We start from the raw sequence: 12,578 nt of genomic DNA, 5'->3' as shown, positions 1-12,578 counted from the left end.
TTACTTCTCCAGTTCCCTTACAAACAAAACCTTCCATACAAGAAGTCACGATGACTTAAGTTGCAAATCAACAAACTTGATATATGCATTCGAATGCAACTTATGTGGTTTAATATATGTCGGAGAAACGCAAGAACGATTAAATAAAAGAATGTGCGGTCATCGTTCGGGAATTAACACCACCAAATTCCCGACAATTTATCAACACTTTAATCAACAAGATCATTCAATCCTCTCCATGAAAGTTCGTATTTTAGAAAAAATTTACCATCCTTCGAACAGTCCCGTTCTAAGTAAAAACTATCGTAGGGAAAGAGAGGAGTACTGGATACGCAGACTAGGTACTGCAATACCTTACGGATGCAATGTCAACATCAAAAGTATAGGAAACCTTTCAAGCCAATATAACAATAAAATAAATGTAATGAATTTATTTGACAAAAATCCAAGACGGGAAAGGAGTCATGGCCATCGACACTATACGTCACCTAAGTTACATGATGTCTCCATAGATGGTCTCCTTCTTTTCATACAAAAACCTCTTGGACTTCATCACATTAGAACCAAACTTTATTCTATACCTCTCACTCTACTACACTCCCGGTACAAAACAAGTCTTGACACTCCTGTTTCTGACCCCACGTCATCATTATACAGACTTGTTCCCATCATTTTGGATATTGGTTTCCACAGACTCTTTAACCCGGTTTGTGTGAAAAGTCAAGATGAAGAAAAACGATAATTTCTTCCACTACCGTTTGTCAACAAAGGTATAGATGCAATTAATTTGGCTAACATCCTCCATCACAAAAACGTTACCAACAAAATTTCCCCATATTTCAAAGACAAATACATACCAATTATTTCATATTCCTATACTTCACCCATCGCATCCAAAATTTTCAATTATAAAAGACTATTGCAGAACCTCGAGATTGAGAACTTCAAGGCTAAACCACCTGACTGTTCTTGCAAAACCTTTCCATTCAAATATGGTCCTTCTGGTCACGTCGTTACGGGGGATTTAACCATTATCGAAAAGGAATCTCTGCGTAATATCCTTTCTAAAGGTCCCAAGTACCATGGACCACGCTCCATAAATTGGAATTATAACTTTAAAGTTCTTATGGATGCCGTCGAGGACTATGCAAGAAAATGGATAAAACGAGAACAAGAAGACATTGATTCTCTGTCAGAGTGGTTAAAGGCCGTGAGGTCTTTAATTTTGAAACGAAAGAAGGTTTTAAGTAGGTCAATGAGTGCCAAGGCTACAAGACCCCGATGTAGCAAAAACATTGTCTACTATACATGACATGTATGTTGTCGAACCAGCAGACAAAGCCCAAAACAACATTGTTTTTGTCTGCAAAACGTTTTATATCCAATGTTTATTATCAGAGGTAGACGTAGAAAATAATAGCAGTGATATGACCTACACTGCTACCACTCTCTCCAAAGAAGAGATTGTGGAAAACCATAAATCTGTGTTATCGTCTTTTGGTCTCTCTACCAAGGACGATGATTGTGATTTACCATCTATGTACTGGATTCCTAAACTTCACAAGAATCCATACAAACAACGTTTCATAGCTGGGTCTGCAAAATGTACCACCAAACCTCTTTCAAAACTTTTAACTTCTATACTCACAAGAGTCAAAGAGGGTCTACAGTCCTACCACAACACTTGTTACTCCCGTAGTGGTATTAATTCAATGTGGATCCTGAAAAATTCGAAAGATCTTTTGGAGACAATCAGTTCAAGACTATTATCTGAATATAATAGCATTAAAACCTATGATTTTTCAACACTGTATACTTCTATTTCCCATACTCAGTTAAAATCCCGACTTAAAAACATTATACATCGTTGTTTTTCCAAAAAAGATGGTACACCTAGATACAAATATATAGTTCTTGGTAGAGATTCCTCATACTTTGTAAGAAATAATTCCAAATCATCTTCCAAATATACAGAAGATGTTTACAAAATGCTGGAATTTTTAATCGACAACATATTTGTCCAGTGTGGTGGACGTGTTTTTCAACAAACGGTCGTAGTTCCAATGGGAACAAATTGTGTTCCTTTACTTGCTGACCTATTTCTTCACTCTTATGAGGCTGACTTTATAGCTGATCTGATCAGAAAGAAAAAATATCGTTTGGCTAGATCCTTCAATCTCAGTTTCCGCTATATAGATGACGTATTATCTTTAAACAATCCTAATTTCGGAGATGTGATACATCGCATCTACCCAGAAGAATTTGAGATAATGGATACTACAGACACTGTGAAGTCAGCCTCATATATTGACCTACAGTTAGAAATCGATGGTAAAGGAAAACTATTGACCAAACTTTACGACAAACGTGATGACTTTTCATTCAGAATTGTTAACTTTCCTTTCATCTGTGGCAACATCCCTTCGGCTCCTGCGTATTGAGTGTTCATATCACAACTCATACGTTATGCCAGAGCTTGCCGAAACTACGCAGACTTTTTGTATCGCGCTAGAACTCTAACAAATAGGCTTCTGGAACAGGGTTATGTTGCTACAAGATTGAAGTCATCACTACAGAAGTTTTATGGTCGTCATCATGAACTCGTGGATCGTTATGGTGTATCCATCAGCACCATGAAAACTGATGTATTCAACGGGTCATAGTTTTCCTTTCCTCGTTTGTCTACCCCGGACTTGCATTTTTAATGAGCAACTCGGCGGGTGTTTCTAGAAAAGCAGAGGACGCTTATCCTACCGGTGCACCTGGTCCATGCTCCCAGTTTTTAGTGGAGTCCGAGTTGCTCATTTACTTTTGTTACTTTGTATGTATGATTTTAGTTACTTTATGTTCTTTGTTGTGAATGTCTGTTTTCCATGTCTGGTCTTTGTCCCTGGATTACATTCTTTTGATTACCGCTATAACCTTGGTTCCCTTGATTACTCTTTCATTATTTTCAATTTTGCAAACATTAGGAATGATAAATACTAAACTATATAGGCTGATCCAACTGGGGATGGTGTGCTAGCTGTTAAAATGCTCAAAATGCAAAGTTTTTTTTTAATAGAAAATCACTGAATTTCCGCCCTCTTTCTTCAGTCATGTTTCGCAACCGTTAATCGAGTAGCTCGGGTTAAATAAAAACTTGGAATTCAGTTTAAACCTTTGACTGCCAGATTTTTCTCTTAGAGAATGCCAGACGTATTTTCAAAAATGTTGTCTGAGCTGTAGCTCTGTGACGTTTGGTCGTGCAACGATGGTATGACGTTACAATGCTGCCTCTAATAAGAAGCGTCAAGAGGGTGGAATGAATACCACGCACTTGTTTCCGATTACCATTTTTTTTTAATTGCTTTTCCCTTGATAGGAAGTCTGAAAATATTGACAGGGCAGCTAACATTACACATTAAAAACCAATTACAAAATGTGAACGTAAATGAACAAGAAGCAAACGACACTGTCGACAGGAAAGGATAAATAATAATAAAAAAAAATATGCTACCTCCCTTTACCTACCTTTGTAGTAGTTTTTTAACTTAGATTGTACATTTAATATTTTTTCGAAAAACACACAAGGCAGTGAGTATTATCAGACAAATATGATTTCATGAACAATACATTACTGTTCACCCGTTACATATAACGACAATATTTTATTTAGTTTTCATCCAATTGTCTCTCCGTTCAAAGGAAGGTTTAGGAGGAGTTTCACCTACAAGCTTCAAAATATATGAACACGTTTATCGAAAGATATCTCTTCTGCAGGCATCCATGGCCATAATTTTACTGTGTCTTACATACAATCAGATGTAATGCAGTATATAAGGACTTCTAGTGCAATTAAAACATTGGAAGACAGACATGATACATGCATGGCGAGTCCTTCCCATCGCACCATTTTTTTATTTATTTTTTTTTTTTTTTTGGGGGGGGGGGGTTTAACTAACAAATCAAGAAAGCTTTTTACAGATTTTCAAATTACGTTATTTTTCAATGCTTAAATTTCCAATCCATTTAAAATACGGACAAAGACAACACCGATTGTGTCTTTTTTCGGGCGAACATTTAACATTTTTGTTTTCGCCAAAAGTGTGATTATTGGGATAGAGGCAGTTAAGTTTGACAAAAAATGGATGTACATTGGTTTAAAAAACTTATCATTTCTATTGCCACCACTTTATTTGTGCCATGTTTTTAGATATAGTACGTACGTTGTTATTCTTATCGACTTATGTGAAGTAAATTATGATCGTGTGTATGGAAGCCTATATCGGCCACTCTTTTTTCATTAAAAGATAATAAGTTGAAAAATCAAGTTTAAACAGAGTGGCCGATATAGGCCCGCGTATCTATGTATTCAATGGTGTTATTTTATATTTTAGAAAAAAGTTATAATAGAAAAAAATAGGGCAAAAATAAGAAAAAATCAAACATTTATTTCTAGCAACTGATATAAATAAAATAACGACTCAATTGCAATCTTAAAAGACAAACAATTAATTGGGAACATGGGGTTCATGTTAGCCAAGGTTCATATATTTAAATGAATGCATGTACACTGTTTATTGAATTTATGTATCTTCTTGACTAGCCCTGAAATGTATACAAGCATTTCATACAAATAGTATGTTTTAATTATTATGATAACCAGTACATGTAACAGCATCAGAGAGAAACTCGTTGACGGTACTCCCGCCAATCATCCAGCCAAGTAAATAACTTTCCTTTATGGACCCTCCCCTTCTTGGCTCCCGATGTCACGCTTTGTCGTCACAAAGGCCTTACTACTGTGACGCCAAGGAAACAACAAGTTCTTGACGGGGCCGATGCATCGGCCATCTGGCGCTGAAAGGACTACTACTTTATACTACTTTGGGCCGGTGATCGGCCCTGTGGCACAGAACTCGTTATAGAGATCTAGGAGAAGAGCATTGTCAGTTCAACAACTACTGAAGTGTTTGATGATCCTATGAATGAATATAACGCGAAAGAGATTGTTAGTAAGTTGGCATTAAGTGGAGGACAAGGGCACCTGTATTGTAATTGTAAGAAAGATTGTAAAAGAGTTGAAAGTGTAAGTGCAGAAAAATGAAAGTGATGTGTAATTCCAAGTGCCAAATGTCAACAGCTTGTAGCAATAAGTACAAATGTAAATAAATCATGCATGTGTTTTGTAAATATACGTTTATCATTGTTTAGTCATTAAGCATACATAAAATTAAAGTGTAATGTCATTTTGAAAATATTGTACTACATATGGTTGAAATAATTTTTTGACATTTTTTGTACATGTTAAAGCATGTAGAGGCAAAATTTGTACATGTTTAACTTTTGTTTTGTCGGGGGTGGGGGTCATATAAATTAAATTATGTATAGGAAAATTTTGTACATGTTATAACATGTACAAAATTACAACTTGTACGCATCATATCCACCAAATTTCATTTTTTAAGTTTAACAACATTAGACCGGGTCAATTTGGTGAGCGAAACTCAGATATAAATGTATCTGAAACCTTTTAGTTGTCGGAATGATTAATGTTCATTCATCTAGCTGTTCCTTGTCAACCAACCTAAATATTATGGTGCACCACACGTACACCTCGTCATACTGTCAGGTGAGAAAAATGATGGTAAACTGATCAATAATACATCTCAAGTCCTGCAGCTTGATCCAGAATGAAGCAAGTTAAGGATCGTGATCACATTTATTTTACTTTTTCGACAATTTGAGCAAAAATACAAAGATGTCTACCAAAGTTATTACCATTTTCAAAGGATATAGAGTAAGGCGTCTTTTATTCTAATAAACCTTTTTTTCAGAAAATTATGCAAAAGGCAACATTTAAGCTATCAGCATGTTTATAGATGCATCGTGCATATCAAAATTTCGATTGTTCTTTTTTACTGGTTAAAGTGTCGCCATCTAGTTTATGTTGTCCTGTGTAAGATTGGATGTGTTGTATTTTTCATCATTGACATACGTGTTATTGTGTACTAACTAGCTACAACACATACGTCGAAATATTGCTATTCGTATTTCTGAAAAATGGGTCATCAAAATGATATATATATAACTACATATCCTTTGCAAAAGATAATTATTTTGATAGACATCTTTGATTTTATGTGAATGTCGCAGTTTGCTGAAATTGTCGAAAAAGTAATACAATTTGTTTTCACGATCCTAAACTTACTCCATTAATGTTAATGTTCTGTCATACTGAGTTATACAAAAACTTGTCAAACTTTCTAAAAACTATGATCCTGTTTTTATAATATGCAGTATCTTGTATATGTATTTGTATTGTTTATATATGTATTTGTTGTGTCCTCTTGTACACCTGTTTGTCTGAGGTTTATAAATAAAATCTTGTCTTGTCTTGTCAATTAACAATAATGCAAGCTGCAATACGTAACATGTATAACCGATCGATCTGTTTCCGATCATATCTCTTAGTTGACAGTGTGACGGGAATGATGCAGCGTTTCTTAAATATATTTTAATATACATGTATCATTCATTTTCATGATAACAAAAACCACTTTACCCCTTGAGTGCCATGATATTTTGCCTATACTCCCTTTGAGGGCCAAGGATCGGCCAAGATGATATTCACAAGGACACGGGACGTAGTACTTTGTTTCCGTATTGTTTTTCATTGTTGACATCAATAGTGTTACTTACAGGTTTATTCGAAATCACCGCAACCATATATTTTCAGACTTCCTATCAAGGGAAAAGCAATTTAAAAAAATGGTAATCGGAAACAAGTGCGTGGTATTCATTCAACCCTCTTGGCGCTTCTTATTAGAGGCAGCATCGTAATGTCATACCATCGTTTCACAAAGAAACGTCATAGAACTACAGCTCGGAAAACAATTTTTCAAAATTGTTTTTTGTTTGTTTGTTGGGGTTTAACGTCCGAGCAGCAATATTTCAGCTATATTCAGACGATTTTTTGAAAATACGTCTGGCACTCTCTTAGTTTGTTTGTTTGTTTGTTTGTTTGTTTATTAGGGTTTAACGTCCGAGCAGCAATATTTCAGCTATATTCAGACGATGGCACTCTCTTAGAGAAAACTCTAGCAGTCAAAGGGTTAAACTGAATTCCAAGTTTTTATTTAACCCGAGCTACTCGATTAAGCGGTGAGTCCAGAAAAATATGCAACGGTTGCGAAACATGACTGAAGAAAGAGGGCGGAAATCTAGTGATTTTCTATAAAAAAGAACTTTGAATTTTGAGCCTTTTAACAGCTAGCATACCAACCCCAGTTGGATCAACCTATATAGTTTAGTATTTATGTAGCAGTCCACCTAAGAATCATGCAGTGGGTGATTTATCGATGGCAGACATTTGAACCAAATTGACTTGCAATATGTAGGATTTAATGGAAAAACAAGAATTAATATAAAAAAAATGAAAAATGTTTTCACCGTAACCATAGCAACGACCATTCCTTAGCAACCACCAATTTTGGGCCAAAAAACACAAAAACATCACAATTTGAATGTATTTTTTTTGTATCTAATGGTGGAAATTTGTCAAACTCCATAATTATATTAATAAAGTATGTCTTATGAAAAACAATTTACAATAAAGTACAAAGCAATCAGATTGGTTTAGATCTGGTTACCATAGCAACCAAAATTCTTAATTTTTGACAATTTGAAATGTCCGAAAATAGGCTATGTTCAGACCCGTTTTGCTAGCAAGAGCAAGAAGATATTAATTAAATGTATGCATTGATGTGTAGTAGGTGCTCTCCACTGAAACATATAAAAAATAAAAATATGTAGCATATCTTTGTTTTTTGCTCATCTGCACCCAAAATCACCCCCTGTAAGGACTTTTCTTCTTCTTAACGTTTTTCATACAAACTTTGTCCAGACCATAACTTTTTTGTCTTTTGGCCTAGACTTCTAATTTTTGGTATGTTGGTATATCCTCTCAGGGTAGATTGTTGCATACCAGAGTGCTAGACTTTTGACCTTGACCTTTAACCTCAAGGTCAAATAACATACAAATTTTGGCAAAATACGATACATAATTTTATCTGTGCCATTATCATTTGGTCTTTTTACTTATATACATGATCTTTGGCATTTAAGTATATCACATCAAGGCAGGGAGTAATGTTTTAGGTGGGTGACCTTTGACCTTGACCTTTGGCCCCGAGGACAAATAACATAATAACATAAAAGTTTTGGCAAAATACCATAAAAACTTTGTCTTGACCATATTGTTTTTGTCTTTACCAAGATATCTGATTTTTGGTATGTAAGTAAATCACATAAGGTAGAGTGTAATGTTCAAGATAGGATAACTTTTAACCTTGACCTTTGACTCCAAGATCAAATGACATACAAAATTTTGGCCAAATACCATACAAAAATTTGTCGTGGCCAAAATTATTTTGTCTTTTCACTTAGACTTCTGATATTTGGTATGGGATTATAAAACCTGAAGGCCAGGCACCACATACTAGGATGGTTGACATTTGAACTTTTGACCTCATGTTCAAATAACATACGCCATTCATACAAAATTTGTCCATACAATAACGCTTTTTGTCTTTTTGACCTAGACTTCTAATATTTAGTATGTTGGTATATCCTCTCAAGGTGGAGTGTTGTGTACCAGAATAGATGAAATTTTACCTGAATTTACCATGTCAACCTCATGGTCAAATAAGATACACATTTTGGCAAAATACCACCCAAAGTTTTGCTTCAACAAGACTGGTTTTCGTTTGTTTGTAAAAAGTGAACAAAATTTAAGTATATTCGGTCTGTTAGTAAAAGTTTTCGAAATATGTTCTCTGCGTTTATCAGAGAAATAATTACATTCTAAAATGTAGTGGAATTCATCCCCAATACTGTTAGTATTACATAATAGACATATACGGTTTTGTCGCATTACATTTTGCCATCTCCCAGTTTCAAAGGAGAAGAACTCTGAGCTTAAATAATTATACCCCATGCAATTCAGTTGCGCAGGGTATAATGTTTTTGACCCGTCGGTCTGACCGCCAGTCCATCAGTCCATCTTAAGTTTTCCGGACTTTTTTTAAACACTTGCAGATATTGAAATATGTTTTTGGTTAATAAGTTCACCATGATAAGTTAAAGGACAAGTATACTTTTCGATAATTTTTTCCGAAGTTACGGGCTCTGTAATCATCAAAATTCACAGAAATAACCGTTTTTCTGACATTTTTTCTGAACATTTGCAGATATTGACATGATTTTTATTATAAATTAACCGTGATAAGTTACAATACAAGTTTGTGTTTGGTTTCACTTCGATGATTTTACTGAAATTACGGGCCCTAACTTTGCAAAATTTACAGAAATAATCGTTTTAAGGACTTTTCTCCTTAACGCTTGCAGATAATGACATGATAAGTGACAGGTCAAGTTTACATTCTGTACCAATAGATGATATTTAATTCAGATTAATTAAAACTTAAATTAATCAAAGTCTGGCGTTTTAAACTAACATTCTGAGTAACAGAATTTAGTTAGAAGAGGTTGGTTTTCTCATCGTATATTTAAGCTCATCTGGGACGAAGGTCAGTGTGAGCTATTGCCATCACTTTGTGTTCGTTGTAGTTGTCTGTTGTCATTGTTGACTTTTTCAAAAATCTTTTATTTTATTTTGTTGCAATCTTTTCTAATGCCTATAAAAATAATTTTCAATATTCTTTTATAAATTTCATTTTTGTTGCAATCTTTTCTACACCTGATTTAACACTCTAATTCCTTTTTTATCTAGGTCCTTCTAAATGTATTTCTCTTATCAATCTACCTACATGTTTATGTCTGTGTTCCAACATAATTGAATATAGGGAAAATATATAAAGGAATATGCAAAAGAAGACAAAAAACTTATTTTTTTGTAAAAACATCACGATTTAGTACTTATGGTATCATACCTCATTAAATTATATAACTGAAGTCATATACGGATACATTAGGATATTAAATCAGCATCCAAACGAAGTCTGCAACCTATAGTTTACATTTTATTGACTGTATTAAAGTTTACTTCTGATCTCATGTATGGGCAATAATAAGTAGAAAGTTCATGTAAACTTGTTGACTATAAAGTAAAGTAGTTCATATTTTACAATTATGCAATTTATTCTTAAATGCCAATACAAGATGAAATGTATAATTTTAGATTACCCATGTTTGGTTCTCACATAGTTTCTTGACAGCTACAAGTAATAGATGTAGGGTAACAGGCCAGTAAATAAACATTTGTTATTTCTAGCCCTCCTTGCCAAAGGCCAAGTAAGCTTGGCGTCCCTCCACGTCGACAAATTTTCGAAATTCTCCTCCTCTAGATAATTGTGCACAAAAAGACTGTCGGGATTTGTGATCCGTGAAAAAGCATAGCCGCCGTTACTAGAAATAGAACGTAGGTGTCAAAAGACATTTTTTTAAATTACTCAAAAAACCGTTGCCTTTAGCGTAATTCTTGCAGAGGATAATATTGTCCGGGATTAAGAGAAAACCTATGCCGAAATTCTGCAAACGATATTTACAACTGATGTAGGAGTTATGACCCCTATAAAAGTTTTTTTGGCATTCCTCGTATGTACAACTTTGAAAATATTCTCCTCAAAAACAATTGTTCTGTATGGTATTCCACAAAAAAATAGATCTGTGACAAAAACATAACCCCAGTTACTAAAAATAGAACAAATATCAGATGTCTCAGAAAAAAGACAAAAGAAAATTATAGCCCGGACACAATTTTGTATGATATTTGGCCGAAATTTTGTATATCATTTGACCTTGGAGTCAAAGACCAAGGTCAAAAGTCATCCAATCTAGAACATGTCATTCTAACTTGATGTGATTTACTTAATTGTCAAACAGGTCGATATCTAAGTAAAAATACCAAAAAGTATTAGCACAAAAAATTGTGTATCGTATTTTGCCAAAATTTGTATGTTATTTGACCTTGATATAAAGGTAAAGGTCAAAGGTCACCCACTCTGGTACGTGACACTCTGCCCCGAGAAGGTATACCAACATTCCAAATATTAGAAGTCTAGGTCAAAAGACAAAAAAGTTATGGTCTGGACAAAGTTTGTATAAAAAGCGTATTTAAATTGTTTTCCATAATACACACTTCATTAATGTAATCATTTAGTTTGGTAAATTTCCACCATTAGATGTAAAAAATACATTCAAATTGTGACATTTTTGTGATTATTAGGCCCTAAATTGGTGGTTGCTAAGGAGTGGTTGTTGCTATGGTAACGATGTAAACATTTTTCATTTTTTCATTTTATTAATTGTTTTCTGATATACCAAAATGATTTAAAGTAAATTTGGATAAAATATATGACATCAATAAATCACTTTCAGTGAAAATTGCGGACTGCTACAAATCATTCCTAATGTTTGCCAAATTGAAAATAATGAAAATGAGGTGACGTCAAGGTGCTGATGACGTTACAAATATTGTAACGTCGCATAAGACAACAAAGTCAAACATGTATTTTTGAAAATGTCTATGCAATCTTCAAAGGTAGACCATCTGTTCATAGTAAACATTACTGTAATTATACTGAAAAATGTAGTACTGAAACAATACTGTATAACACAATACTGAAAACTTACTGAAACATACAGTACTTAAAATGTACTGTTTAACACAGTACTGAAAACATACTGTAAACTTCAGTAAAGAAACAGTACTTTGAAATTCAGTAATGGAACAGTACTTTAAAATTCAGTAATGAAACAGTACTGTAAATGACAGTAATGGAACAGTACTGTAAAATTCAGTAATGAAAAGGTACTGTAAATGACAGTACTGTAACATTACTGTAAATGACAGTACTGTAACGTCACTGTAAAATACAATACTGTTTCAGTAGTCATTACAACAGTACAGTTTCAGTACAGAATAGAAATGTGTTAGTTTAACGTTGGTAAATTATTGGTAGTTGCATCTAAGTTGGAAGCTATAAAGGGAATAGTGAACATCTTAAATTACATGTACATGTTTGTTTACTGCACAGATAAGCCTAACCACCTGGAATGCGCACGTGTAGGTACTAAATAAATCATGAGATAATTAGTAACTTATGAGTTATAATATTTACACACGGTATATGATTGTCAGAAAAAAATCAAACAAACAAAAACTTAACTGCGTATTAAAGACGCAAATTATTTTTTTATAAACTATGTTAAAATTGAGAAGAAGAAAAAAGAATAGAATAGAATATGTTTTATTCCAATTAAATGGCCCTTTACAGAGCATATATAATTATGACATTTACAAACAATTTAATCATCATAAGATCATGACAGAGAAAAAGTACTGAGTACATTTTATTACAATATAACATATTATGAAATTTATTCGTTTTTTTTTTAATTTAAATTGGTCGTTTATTAAAATATATTAACCTACGTTCGATTTTACCAGTACGCTGGTGAACGTGTACCCTCGTGAACGTTTGGTATAGGTGCTGTTGGTTTTTTCTCGTCCTGTTTATGGACCAACCCCAAATGTGGCGATTCTTTTTTAGGTCGAGTTGTCCAAACTCCAA

This window comes from Perna viridis, chromosome 5, assembly GCF_037379345.1.
Source record: "Perna viridis isolate PV_CMFRI_1.1 ecotype Kerala chromosome 5, ASM3737934v1, whole genome shotgun sequence".
Taxonomy (NCBI): Eukaryota; Metazoa; Mollusca; class Bivalvia; order Mytilida; family Mytilidae; genus Perna; species Perna viridis.
Note: the sequence above shows the minus strand (reverse complement) of the source record.